Source organism: Mauremys mutica, chromosome 12 (genome assembly GCF_020497125.1).
Source record: "Mauremys mutica isolate MM-2020 ecotype Southern chromosome 12, ASM2049712v1, whole genome shotgun sequence".
NCBI lineage: Eukaryota > Metazoa > Chordata > Testudines > Geoemydidae > Mauremys > Mauremys mutica.
The window spans coordinates 83,134,470-83,148,009 of NC_059083.1; the positions used below are offsets into that span (position 1 = coordinate 83,134,470).

General features: G+C 45.2%; 1 protein-coding gene across 1 annotated transcript in view; it reads left to right on the forward strand.

The window, feature by feature from the left end:
- Positions 1-374: 374 nt before the first annotated feature.
- Positions 375-13,540, forward strand: part of SLC16A3 (solute carrier family 16 member 3) — a 35,406-nt gene continuing 22,240 nt past the window's right edge. Inside the window, exon 1 of the mRNA XM_044981558.1 lies at positions 375-494. The gene's annotated coding sequence lies outside the window, so the exon portion shown is untranslated. The remainder of the gene's footprint in view (positions 495-13,540) is intronic.

Sequence of the window (13,540 nt, forward strand, 5' to 3'; positions counted from 1 at the left end):
TCCCAAAGCGGTGTGTCCCTGGAGCTTGGAAACTGTTAGGATGAGGGGGGAGCCAGTGCCCTGAAACCCAAGGAGTTTAGGACTTTGACTTCTACATGGGAATTCAGGGTATTAGGTCCCAAGGCTCTGGACCTGCTTGGCAGTGAGCCTGTTGCCCGGATGGTTCTGGTTAGGTGGCCCGGGACGGGGTGGCTCCGAATCTGTAGCCCTGGATGTTATGATGATCGTTATGGCCAATCTGGCTGTGGCCCGGGTGGTCCCAGGTCGGGGGCTGGCTTGGCTCTGAATTAACCAGGTGGTGGGAGGCGTTAGGACCCGCCAGGAGTCCGGACCCGGCTGCTCTGACGTTGGTCGGAAACTAGCGGCTGCCGCCCGCTACTGCTGAGTAACAGGCGCTAAATCGCCCCGGAAGCCGAGACGAAACCAGCGGGTCGGGTCGGTCTCGGAACCGGGATTGAGACCCGCACAGGCGGCCCGGCGCAGCCTCGTCCCAGGTACGTGAATCCCAGGGAGCCGGGCGCAGCCGTGCGGGATGCTGAGATGCTGACTGTCCGCTCCGGTGCGCAGGCGGCGGCTGCTTCCCCGAGCCCCGCTGCGGGTCGGAGCCTCCCCAGGAGGGATCCTGGCGCTGCAGCCGGCGCGGGGGGGCGCAGGTGAAATCAGCCGCTCCAGAACCGGGACAGAGATCCGGGCCGACGCGGGCCAGAACACAGGGGCTGGGGTTTCCAGATTAGCCTGGGCTGGGTCATGAGGCCGGTGGGGTCCGGGCTGGGAGCGCACCGCGCATCCCCTTTCCCTCGGCGCTCCAGGACACCTGCGCCCGGGAAGGGGCGCGGAGGCTCCTGAGCGGAGCCTGGTAATTGGCAGGACTCGACCAGCCTGTCAGGAAAAGCCTCATCCGAGCTGAACCGGGGGAGGCTGGCACCTTTGTGCAGCAGGAGGGGCTGGAGGCGCATCCCCTCTTGCGTCCTTTGTCCAGGTTCTGCGCTTCGGGTGCTTTGTAGAGCCGCTCCGCGGAGACAGTCTGGGCCCTCTGGGGAGCTCAGAGACACAGGGTGGGAGCTGCGAGTCCGCCTCCAGTGAGTGATGGGAACAGAATGTCTCCGTTGGCAATGGCGCAGGCACGAAATGTTCCGGTGCCCAACCTGCGCGGCAGGTGTCCAACGGCCCCGCGCTCTGCGGCTCCCTCTTCTGGAGCTGAGATCACCCTCCCGCTCCTCCCGACCCTCGCTTCCGCGGCTGACTGTCTGGTTCTGCCGGCGCCTGGGAAGGGCGCGTTTTCATATCAGCATGCATCGGTCTGAGTTAGACACAATTAATATGCAAAATTAGCCTCGGAAGTTGATTTGTTCCGTTTTGGGCTGGACAAGGTAAGAAAGAGGCTTTTCTATCTAATTTCTTGTCTTAACTCTTTACATTATTCCTGAGAGTAGAACAATCCGAGGATTTCTCCGTGGTTATAAACGTAAGCACTGCACCATGAAGCTGGTAAGACTGAGGTCTTGGGAACGTTTATTCCCAGAGTTCTCATTTGAGGCTAGGACTATGTCCCTCACCAGCGAGTACTGAAGAGGTGTATATAATGTGATACTCAAATGCCTTTGCCATCGATTCCTTGCTGTTTTCTGGGTTTCATGTGATGCCTCTGATAGTTTTATACCTAGATCTGGGAGCTGAGGATTTATTCCATCAACCATCCCTTCTTAATTCCCTTTATCTCTCCTATCTCCCCTGGCATTGGCCACTGTGGGAAGGCAGGATACTGGGCTAGATGGACCATTAGTCTGACCTAGTTATGGCCATTCTTATGTTCTTATATTTTATTTTAGCATGATTTAAATTCTGAAATCCTCTTAAAATCAATGAAATGTAAAATCTGCAAAATTAGTTTAATAGAAGACTAAACAGAGTAAAGCACAATATGTAGGGCCATACCACATTCATGGTCCATTTTCATGGTCATAGGATTTTAAAAATAAAAAAATTCGTGATTTTAGATATTTATATGTGAAATGTCACAGTGTTGTAATTGTAGGGGTCCTGACCCAAAAAGGAGTTGTGGGGCGGGGAGAGGGGTTGCAAGGTTATTGTGTGTGGGGGAGGGTACAGTACTGCTGCCCTTACTTCTGCACTGCTGCTGGCAGCAGCTGCCTTCAGAGCTGTGCAGCTGGACAACAGTGGCTGCTGTCTGGGAGCCCAGCTCTGAAGGCAGAGCTATGGCCGGCAGCAGCGCAGAAGTAAAGATGGCATGTTATGGTTTTGCCACCCTCACTTCTGCGCTGCTGCCTGCAGAGCTGGGCACTTGGCCAACAACTGACGCTCTCTGACTGCCCAGCTCTGAAGGCCATGCAGAAGTAAGAATGGCAATACCATGATTCCCCTAGAATAACCTTGCGACACCCCCTCCCCCCAATTCCCTTTTGGGTCAGGACCCCCAATTTGAGAAAAACGCTGGTCTCCCCCATGAAATCTGTATAGCATAGGGTAAAAGCACACAAAAGATCAGATTTCATGGGGGGAAACCAGATTTCAGTCCGTGACATGTTTTTCATGGCTAAGAATTTAGTAGGGCCCTATCAATATTCCCCTTTATAAAGAAGACAAATTATCTCAGCACAGCATGTGAACACCATTAGCTACTTAGGCCAACATTTTCAAAAGTAACAAGGAGTCCGGTGGCACCTTAAAGACTAACAAAGTGAGGTTTTTTTACCCACGAAAGTTCATGCCCAAAGAAATCCGTTAGTCTTTAAGGTGCCACCAGACTCCTTGTTGTTTTTGTGGATACAGACTAACGCGGCTACCCCCTGATATTTTCAAAAGTGGCTATTGATATTGGTGTTTAATTTTTTGGTGACCAGTGTGAGACAACTTCAACCTCTTCTGGTTGAGCCAGGATGTGTCTGTAGGTAGGTACACACACTCTCTTCCCCCCCCCCCATGTATGTCCTCTTTTTTGTACAGATTCAGGGCATTTGCTTTGCAACTTCCTTACTACACTGACTTTGCAAACAAATGGATTGGCTGTTCACACACTGAGTTATTGTTTTGCCTTATTTATTTTATTTGGTTTTTAAAAAAATCAAAAGCAAGAAACTGAAATTTTAACAGTTCCATTTCCTCATTTGACAAGATTATTAGCACTGGTCCTGGAACACAGACAGACATTGAGTTTGACTGCATGAGTGCTGAATACAGATAACTTTTAATTTATGTTCCTCTTACAATTACATAGTGAGTTATTTAAAGTTTTGCAATGTCTGTGTCTGATGGAGTGGTGGTTCAATTATTTTGTAATGGCAAGTCAGCAGTTTGAAAGAGAATTTGGACCAGAAGTCTGTGTGTATGGGTTAGTACAATATATTGGTGTTGTAATTAAGTTGGAAGTAGTAATTTAGGACAAGGATTCACATCAGTTGTATGCATTCTCGAATACTGTGTACAGATGTGGTCTCCTCACCTCAAAAAAGATATTCTAGCACTAGAAAAGGTTCAGAAAAGGGCAACTAAAATGATTAGGGGTTTAGAGAGGGTCCCATACGAGGAAAGATTAAAGAGGCTAGGACTCTTCAGCTTGGAAAAGAGAAGACTAAGGAGGGGACATGATAGAGGTATATAAAATCATGAGTGATGTTGAGAAAGTGGATAAGGAAAAGTTATTTACTTATTCCCATAATACAAGAACTAGGGGTCACCAAATGAAATTAATAGGCAGCAGGTTTAAAACAAATAAAAGGAAGTTCTTCTTCACGCAGCGCACAGTCAACTTGTGGAACTCCTTACCTGAGGAGGTTGGGAAGGCTAGGACTATAACGATGTTTAAAAGGGGACTGGATAAATTCATGGTGGCTAAGTCCATAAATGGCTATTAGCCAGGATGGGTAAGAATGGTGTCCCTAGCCTCTGTTCGTCAGAGGATGGAGATGGATGGCAGGAGAGAGATCACTTGATCAGTGCCTGTTAAGTTCACTCCCTCTGGGGCACCTGGCATTGGCCACTGTTGGTAGACAGATACTGGGCTAGATGGACCTTTGGTCTGACCCGGTACGGCCGTTCTTATGTTCTTATATTCTTAAATTGTGAATGAAGCATATATTCTTGAGGCATAAATTCACATAGACTTTAAATTGTGACACTGTAAAGTAGAGCTTTACTTCTATGCTGAAAAGTGACTGAGTAAAATGACAGTCCTACTCAACAGACCTCTTTCTGTATATTCAGTCATATCTGCTTTTGATCCTACAAGCACTTATGCAAGTGAACAACTCTGTATACCTGAGTAGTCCTATGATGTTCAATATGAGTAATCAAATGTGCAAAAGTGTTTGCAGGATTTGAGCCTTCATTAGTATTTATTTTTTGGCACTGATGTTTTTTTGTGTGCTTCAAAAAACACAGAATAAAGGCAGTCCCTGCTATGAAGAAGTTATGACTTTTTTTAATATTATTTATTACTCTTAGCACTGTGAGCCAGCATAGCTGTAAGACATGTACTTTAGTTCTAGTCCTTCTCATGTACGATCAACACAATTCTGTACTGAACTCTAGTTTCAGATCCAGTAATATCTACCTTTACAAACATACTGAAGGCAGTGGAGTTTCAGTGGGGCTATGCAGACATCTCTAATAAGTTAGCCTTCAGCTGATTATGAACAAAGACAGAAAGGGCATGGATTGACTATCAGTTCCCAAGGTGAGTTTGTGATTCTGACAGTAAGGCACTTAGATACAGTGGTGGTGGATGTGATGTAAAAACACAGGCATTAGGGAAAAAATCTGCTTACTTGTACATTAAGCACATTTGACATAAAAATTAGTGAATGTGAGTAAGCTAAGAGATCCATGACATCTTATTTACAGAATTACACTTTAAGGGTTCATAGGGTGATAGCTGGACTTATGGGTCTTCTTTAACTATAAATGTTTAAGAAAATAATTGACACACTTGCTCTTCCTAGCTCTGTTGATATGAAGAAATTTACATCAACACTTCTGAGTATATTGAGGCAGATTTATATTTGGGTCTCCAGATAGTTTTGTTTCTGGAGGAGCGTAGGCTGGACGCATTTGGTGGTAACATGCTCAGTGTTTAGAAAGAAGTACTTCCTGTAATTCCCATTAGTATCCCAGATGATGTAATGATCAGCATTGCCTATCTTCAAAAGGATCAGCATCCAGCTTCCTCTCTATAGGGAGGGTTTCAATATAGTTTAATAATGTATTGTTCAGATGAGTATCTCCATGTGTATTCCTGTAGTTACACCAATGGAAGTTTCACAATAAGATGGTGTGAAGGTAAATAGACATAGGAAATGGGCTGGTGATAGTAAGTACTGATGTGGAACATGATCAACAGCTAGACAGCATAGCATTGGTGCATGGGGTTTTATTAGATTGGGGGATGTTAAGAGACAGAAGGGGAATGATAGAAACTGGCAAACTGTTTAGAAGAGCAGAAGTGAAGAATTCACCTCTCATGGCGGAAAGGAAGCTAGGATTAGCAGGAAAAAAGGCTCAAGTGGACATGGGGGAGAGACAAAGTCACAGAGGTAGTTAGCAGGGGCTTGTGGATGGGATATCAGTGGTAGCCTTTGAGGATGTTGTTTGTGTGAGTGAGAAGACCGCTTTACAGACTGAATAGATTAGAGTTTGGATCTGGATAATTCTGAGAAACTATTGAAGAGTGAGTTATAGTAATTGAGATGTGACATTTAAAAATACATGAAAGTAATTAAGTAAGGTGTCAGAATAGAGGTGTATTCATGCTGTGTTGCAGGGCTGACTACGTAGACTTGAAAAGTGTATCAGTAGGAGGAGAGCTGCTTTAAAGGGAGAGGTCTAATGAAAATTAATTGGAAATTATGACCCCTATAGAGATCAATGTGATTTTGGAGAAGTTAATATCTCCGTTTCCATTCCCCATCTGTAAACTGGGGATAATAATGCATTCTTTTTCTATCTTGTCCGTTTTAGATTAAGATTTTCAGGGTAGGTACCATCTCTTTTATCCACCTAGGTATTGTGTGCCTCCCTCCATCATCATACTATTAAGCAATTTCCAATTTTTAATATACTAAACTTGGGTCTCCTAACTTTCAGGTTTGGACCATCTTTCCTTTGCATTTGTATAGCACCAAGAAACACAGTGGGGTCCTGACCTCAACTGCTACTAATCAAAGATCTGCTTTCCTTTTGGTACCCATTGGGAATTGAGACTTAGGCTTTGGAACGCTGAGTGGCCCAATATCTAAATACATTTAAAAATCTGTGCACCATGAGATATTGCTACACAGGCAATAAAAGGTGTCAGGCTGACTTGCAAATCATAAAACTGCTCTGCTTAAAAAAAATTATATTACAAAGCTTCTCCTTTTGGGTACAGTAAGCCAACACTTCTCATGCATACAGGATCCTGCATATTGCTGTAAACAATCAGCTAATGTTCCATCATATTTATTCCTTCACTGTTTTTTAAGGGAACAGGCAAAGACATAATTTGGAGAGCAGAAGCAAATAAAACCTTCCCATTCTCTTTTGGTTATTTTATATATGATTAAACATGGGTAATATTACTAAAGGGAGGGATAGCTCAGTGATTTGAGCATTGGTCTGCTAAACCCAGGGTTGTGAATTCAATCCGGGAGGCGGGGGGCAGTTAGGGATCTGGAGCAAAAATCTGCCTGGGGATTGGTCCTGCTTTGAGCAGGGGGTTGGACTAGATGACCTCCTGAAGTCCCTTCTAACCCTGATATTCTATGATTCTAAAGCATGCAGTTCTTTAATAGATGAAATTTTAGTGTAAACATAACACATAGGTATATAGGAATTGGTGGTCTGGATCAGACCAGCTTTCCTTGGAGATGGACATAAGCCTAGTTAGTCTGATATTCCCCCACTCCCCTTCCCATCTCTGACTACAGCCAGAGTCAGCTACTTCAGAGAAAGGTGCTTGAACCCCTGTAATGGACAATTTGAGTAACCTGCCAATAGAGGATGTTTCATCTCCAATCTATCAGTTAGTTTAGTTCTTGTCTGTACTAGATTTTTTTCCCCTTAACATTTCACTGCCATTGCTACCACCAATACTGCTCCTCTGGTGCTAGCAACAATGGAAGAACTAGACAAGGAACCAATTACCATTGAGATCTTAACACTGTGTTGTGACTACTGTTGAAAGGACATTTTGGGTGAGACTAGTAAATCTCCTTTGTAACACACACTGTCCCTGATGGAAGGTATTCATCTAGTAGACTGCTCATTATCTGCTTTCTCTGTAAGTTTAAAGAGATGGGACTCATAGTTTTTAGACTTCTCTTCTAACATCAATTCATATTTAATATGGAGAATTAGCAATGGGTTAAGATCAGACTGTCTCATAGCTCTATGTGTGAATCCATCATTAGACCAGTTTTGGAAAAATGTAATCTTTAAAAAGTTAAGATTGCTGTTTTATTTTGAACTCTAGGCCTATATACTTTAATAATTTTGGGGCAAAAGAAGAGTAAATTGATTTTGCTCTTTTTCCCTATGGAACCCAAGGGCCTGATTTTTAGACATTCTGGGTATTTGCAGCTCTCTTGACTTCAGTTCAAGTTGTGGGTCATCATCAGCACCTATGAAAATTGGACCCTAAGGGACCATCTACAATAGAAAACTAGCCTATTTTCAAAGACTGCTCCTCTTTGTAAGCTCACAAACGTGGTTAGCCAGCCTGCGTTGACCAGGCCAAATAGAGCTGAAAGGGCTTTCTGAATAAGATAGTGAATCTGGTTTGGCTTGCTCTGCAAAGGCTTGATAACTACACAAGAGGAGGATTGATTGATTGCTCATTTTCTGAAGCGTCAGTTGTATCTGCAATTGTTGGCATAGGTGCTGGTACTAGGGGTGCTGCTGCACCCCTTGGCTTGAAGTGGTTTCCAATGTGGTTCAATGGCTCTCAGCACCCCCACTATACAAATTGTTCCAGCTCCCCTGAGTCTTTGCTGTTCTCTTGTTGTATAACATAATATGAGATCTGGAAGTGTCATATCAATCCATATGATGAGTCCCTATTACTTTGATAGAGCTACTGTAAGTGTAATTTATTCTTGGGCTGAAAAATCTACTTCCTGGAATGCTCCATTTCAACCCATTTGTAGAGCAGTGTCTTTCTATGCTAAGCATGCAGTACAACATAGATTGTAAGCAAACCGGATCATATATAGAATAAAGCAAATGTGATAGCTACTGACTGCTGTTTGTATGTGTATCCCTTTCACAGTTATGTTTATACACAAACCATTACATATCTTAATTAACCTATAGGTATTAATTTGCCATTAGTGTTGCATATATGAATAATATTAGAAAGTTTGGTTCCTTGTGTGGTGACGGTGACTGGAAAGAGAGGCTGGTATTCTTTTTAACAGGCAGATTTAGGGTATATTGAAGTAAAATGGGGGTGAATAATGGAGGCAGAGAGAGCGGTTCTCTGGTAATTACATTAGCTCTGGGCGGCATGGTGAATCCTCCGGTCATTCTAGGAGCCCTGTTTGTATGAAAGGGCGTAATTACGGTAGCAACAGCTCCGGTCTGCCTGAGTCACGTCCTTCACGTCTCAGTGCAGCCGGGCGCTCGAGTGTCAGATGTGCCTTTGCTGAGCGCACTCGCATGAGCGAGTGTCGCCCCTGAGTCCTGCCCTGAGCCCGGCACGGAGCCTCCCGCAGCAGCGCTCCGCTCCCTGCGCCAAGCTGCTGGGGCGGCAGCGGATCCCAGGCACCAGCGGGTGGGGAGGGGAGGCTGGGGAAGGTGGGACGCTGCGGCGTGAACCGGCGGCTGCGGAGATGGTTTGATGAGGCGCACGAGGGAGAAGGCAGCCGGGTCTCCCGCTCCGGCGAATGAAAACTGGGAGCTTTTCCAGTCTGGGGTGGGAGAAACTGCACGTCCCTGCTTCCGCCCATTCTCACCCAGTTCCAGGCTCCCTGGCCTCCCGCGGCAGGCGCACGTGCTTTGGGTTTCCTCTTTTCCTGATCTTCAGCCCCAGACTGTTCTTTCTCAGATCTCTACTTGTTTTATTTCCTCCCTGTTTACTCCTCTCCCCATTCTTCACGTCTCTCCCTTTCTTCCTGTCCCTCACTGCTACACTCATTCAATTTGAGTTTTGCCACTCCTCTCCCCCAGAAACAGGGAGACAAAAGGAAGCCTAATATGATGGGTGTGTCCCCCAGGAAATGAGAACTGCCCCTGCTTTCAGTTATTGTTCCTACAGATTTCAGAAAAATCCATTATTCTGCCCAGCTTTTTGTAACCCAGGCAGACTGGAAGGAGCCACTGTCCCTGGCTGGTTAGTCCAGAAAAATGAATAGCACGTTTGCTGGGAACATGTGTACCTAGGGGCTGCCTATCAGGATTGCCTTACCTCTGCTCTTCCCGCATTGAACCAGACCTTCCCTTGAGCTAGCCATCTCCACCCAGCAAAGTTAGATCTACATAGGGGCACAGTTCTGGGCACAGTGAGCCTTGCTCAGTCACATCTCCCCCATCTGCTGGAAGCTGCTGTCCCTGCATGAGCAGTGAACACCTGGGCTGCAGGGAGCCTCTGTTGTTGAGAGAGCATGAGGGGGAGACAAAGGACTGACAGTGAATAAGAAAAAAGGAATGAGTTTGACAGAGCAAGGGGAAGATCAGTTTAGGGATGGAAGAGGGAAAAGGAGGGGAGCAATGAACAGAGGGACAGTATGGCGGGGGGGGCGGGAAGTAGTAACAGGATCAAAAAACAAATAGAAAATCTAGGAGAGAGTGGAGATCAGAGACACAAGGTGAGAGCATAGGAAATGTTTCTTTTCTAAAGGTGTTGGGCATCCAGCTACAGAGAAGAGATGGGCCGATACTGGGAGAAAAAGGTAAAAGGAATTGAGTGGTATAAGGATTATTTTCTTCTACTCTGATTTTTACTGTAAACTATTCAGTTTTATTTTGAAAGGAGAGAAGGTGAGGTGGGGCTAGCTCAGCTTAGGAGAGAGTAGTTGAGACTTCTCCCTCCACCCCTTACCCTGTTGCCAAAGCCATGTGTAACAGTGCTTGGAGGGCCAGGCAGACTAGTATTTTGTGCGCCAGACTTTTGGCCACTTGTTTCCTTGGTCAAGGTGCCTCAAGCAGTGGGGGTAGGGAGACCCGGCCCTACCACTCCACCAGGTGCCTGAGGGAATTGACTCCTGAACAGGGGGCATTCTAAGCATGGAGTCTAAATCCACTGCCCTGGGCTACTTCCTACCAGAGTCCTTTCAGTTTGGGGTATGGCCCCATTGTCCAATTTGCTGGGGTGGCTTGCCTCCCGTGGTGCCCTCTCATGGATGTTGGATGGCACCCTGCCACTGTCCCAGGCTCCTTCAGGCAGGGCATCTATAAGTTTGGTACAGCCAAACCACGATATCTGTGGGGTTTGATCATCCAGTTACCTCATTTGCCAGAGATTCCTAGGTCTCCTTCACAGCATCCCTTTGCTGGTAGACAGAATGTGCTCCCTGGTGGCTGCTGAGTGGGCCTTCCAATCAGATGGGGCAGTAGCCAGCTCCTACCTCTTCACCAGTCAGCTCTGAACTGGGCCATACTCTCTCCTTTTCTACCCCCTCTAGGCCTGACATTGGCTGCGGGTATAATAGAGCAAGGCTAGCTGGGCCCAAAGGCTGTCCTTAATCTGTACCACGCTGGTGGACAGTTCGTTCACTTTATCACACCCTGCTACGCCCACCTTTCTGACCTACACATAAGAATGATCATACTGGGTCAGACCAAAGGTCCATCTAGCTCTATATCCTATCTTCTGACAGTGGCCAATGCCAGCTGCTTCTGAGGGAATGAACAGGTGAATCATCAAGTGCTCCATCCCCTGTCACCCATTCCCAGCTTCTGGCAAACAGAGGCTAGGGACACCATCCCTGCCCATCCTGGCTAATAGCCATTGATGGACCTATCCTCAATGATAATCACACACAATCTGTTCCCTTCACCATCCTCCCTTACCGTGTCATAAGTGTCCTTTATTTTCCCTTTGAAAAGCTTATCATCCCTTCCTCCCCTCCTCAAGTGTTCTGCCATAATCTGGTGTTCACCTTTGATAAAGGGCAGGTGAGGAGAAGTGCATATAGTGGTCCAGGAAGAGTCTGTAGCTGCTTGCAGGTGGCTCAACTGTCAGATCACCACCTGCAGCACTACTTGATTGAATCTTCTCTGACACTCCATGGATCTGATTTTACATGCAGAAGACCAGGCTTGAAGACAGGAGGTCCTCACTAGGAGGCTTCAGTGGGTAAGGGAAGGGCTGGATGGCAACATGTGACAGGCCTGCTTGCAAGTAGTACCTTTGCTCAGTCAAGTTGCTGTTTGTTTCACTGGCTCAACAGCCAGGCAAGCAGGGAAATAAAACTATTTCCAGGATGTGGCCTGTATTTTATTTATTAGTACAGCCTTCTCACATCAGTGTTGGCACACAGGGCAGTAACAAGTCTCTTCCATCCGTCTCTGTCATTAGCAGCTGCTTCCATCTGCTCTATGGTCTTGAGAGTGAATATTCTGCACCCCTCCATCTTATAAGGGGCCTTCTTAAGGCTTTTCTTGGCTGTTTTGTTTCCCTACACCAGGTGGTTTTCACTTGACAGCTTCAGGTGGGAGTTTGTGTCTTAGCATCTAGAGTACATGCCACAATTTGTCCAATGCTTCCTTCTAATTCTAATGAAAACAAATTTAAATAATAAATTGAGATATACCTATCTCCTAGAACTGGAAGGGACCTTGAAAGGTCATCAAGTCCAGCCCCCTGCCTTCACTAGCAGGACCAAGTACTGATTTTTGCCCCAGATCCCTAAGTGGCCCTCTCAAGGGTTGAACTCACAACCCTGGATTTAGCAATGCTCAAACCACTGAGCTATCCCTGCCCCCGCTGTAGGTTGGTAATTTCTTGGATCTCTTTGCTGGTAAAGTCTCTCCATTCAATGCCTAGATTCTTTCAAAGGCAATATTTTCAAAGGCATCTCATTTTCTGACTTTTTAATAGATCTCCAACTCTCATAGCCATATGTTAGCACTGAGACTATATTTTAATTAAAAATTCTTTTTTGTTTTGGTACTGTATATATTTGATTTCCATATGTTGTTGAGTGTAGTGGATACCATGGATGCCTTTCTTAACCTTGATGTCACTTCTTTCTTGAGATCTCTGTTGGCTATTATGGTGCTGCCCAGGTAAATGAACTGTTCTACTTTCTTGAAGTTTTTTGCCTTTCAGTATGATGTTGCTGCTTGACATCTAGGTTTCAAGGATGTTTGTTTTAGCATAACTGATTTTGAGCCTTGCTTTGGCCTGCTGTTTTTGCCAAGGTTTCTGGCTTTGTAGCTTTTTGTGGGTGTTATTGAATTGAATGATATACTTAGCAAAGTCTAGGCCTTCTAAACATTTGCCATCTACCCATGCTATGCCAGTGTTTGTGTTGCTAATACATTTCTTCATCTGCCAGACTATGGCAATGCCAACCAACAGGAGAGCGAGAATGCAGCCCTGTTTTATACCTGTGTCCAGCTGAACCACGCTGTTGTCTGGGTGTTCACTTTTGCAGTAGACTTTGTGTCACTGTACATAGGTTGATGATGTTGATGACTTTAGAATATTCCACAATGCATGCCTAATGCAGGTTGTCACATGCTTTTTGAAAATCAATTAAATTGATAGGGGGAGCCTGTCATTCTAGACAGCCTTCTATGATGTCCTTAACATGAAAATCTGATTTTATTCAGATCTCTTCGGCCTGGTCTTCCCCAGCTTTGAATCCACTGCCTCTTTCATCCTGTGTAGTACCACACTACAGAAAACTTTCCCTACAACAGAGACTCCTCTCCAGTTTCTACAGTCATTAGGATTACTGTTTTGGGGTATTCTGACAATTATCCCATGTTTTCACTGGCCACAAGGGATCTCTTTTTTCCCCCTAAACTTCCTGGAACAGCTTTGTCAGTTTCGTTAGGGTGTTAGTGTCCAGTGCTTTTAGCATTGCTGCTGTGATTTTTATCATTTCCCAACACTTCTGTTGTTTTTCAGCTTTTTTACTCCAGCCTGACATATATGTTGGACCGATGTTTATGTCAAGTTGACCAGATTTGCCTGTTTAACTGAATTCTGATGGTGAGGTAGAGTTTGTCTCAGGACTTATTTGAAATGCTCCACTCATCTGTTGTTCTGTTCTACTTCAGTTGTAAGCTTTTCTCCATCTTTATTTTTTTATTGGCCCATTTCATGTTTTGAAATTTCCACACAGGATTTTAGACAATAAGAAACCACGGAGTTGTTTACCAATCACAGCAGCAATTTCACCTGCAGCTGCTAGGTCTTCAACATATCTCCATTTATTTTTCATTGTGTTTTTTCATTGTTTTGTTTGCTTTCTTGTACTCCTCCTTTTACTTTTTGCAATATTTAGTTGGTCTTAGCATTTGGGACTTTTCCCCTTTCAGTGCTTTTCTTTCCTCTATGAGATGCCACATCTCTTGGTTTTTCCAATTCTGGCAGTCT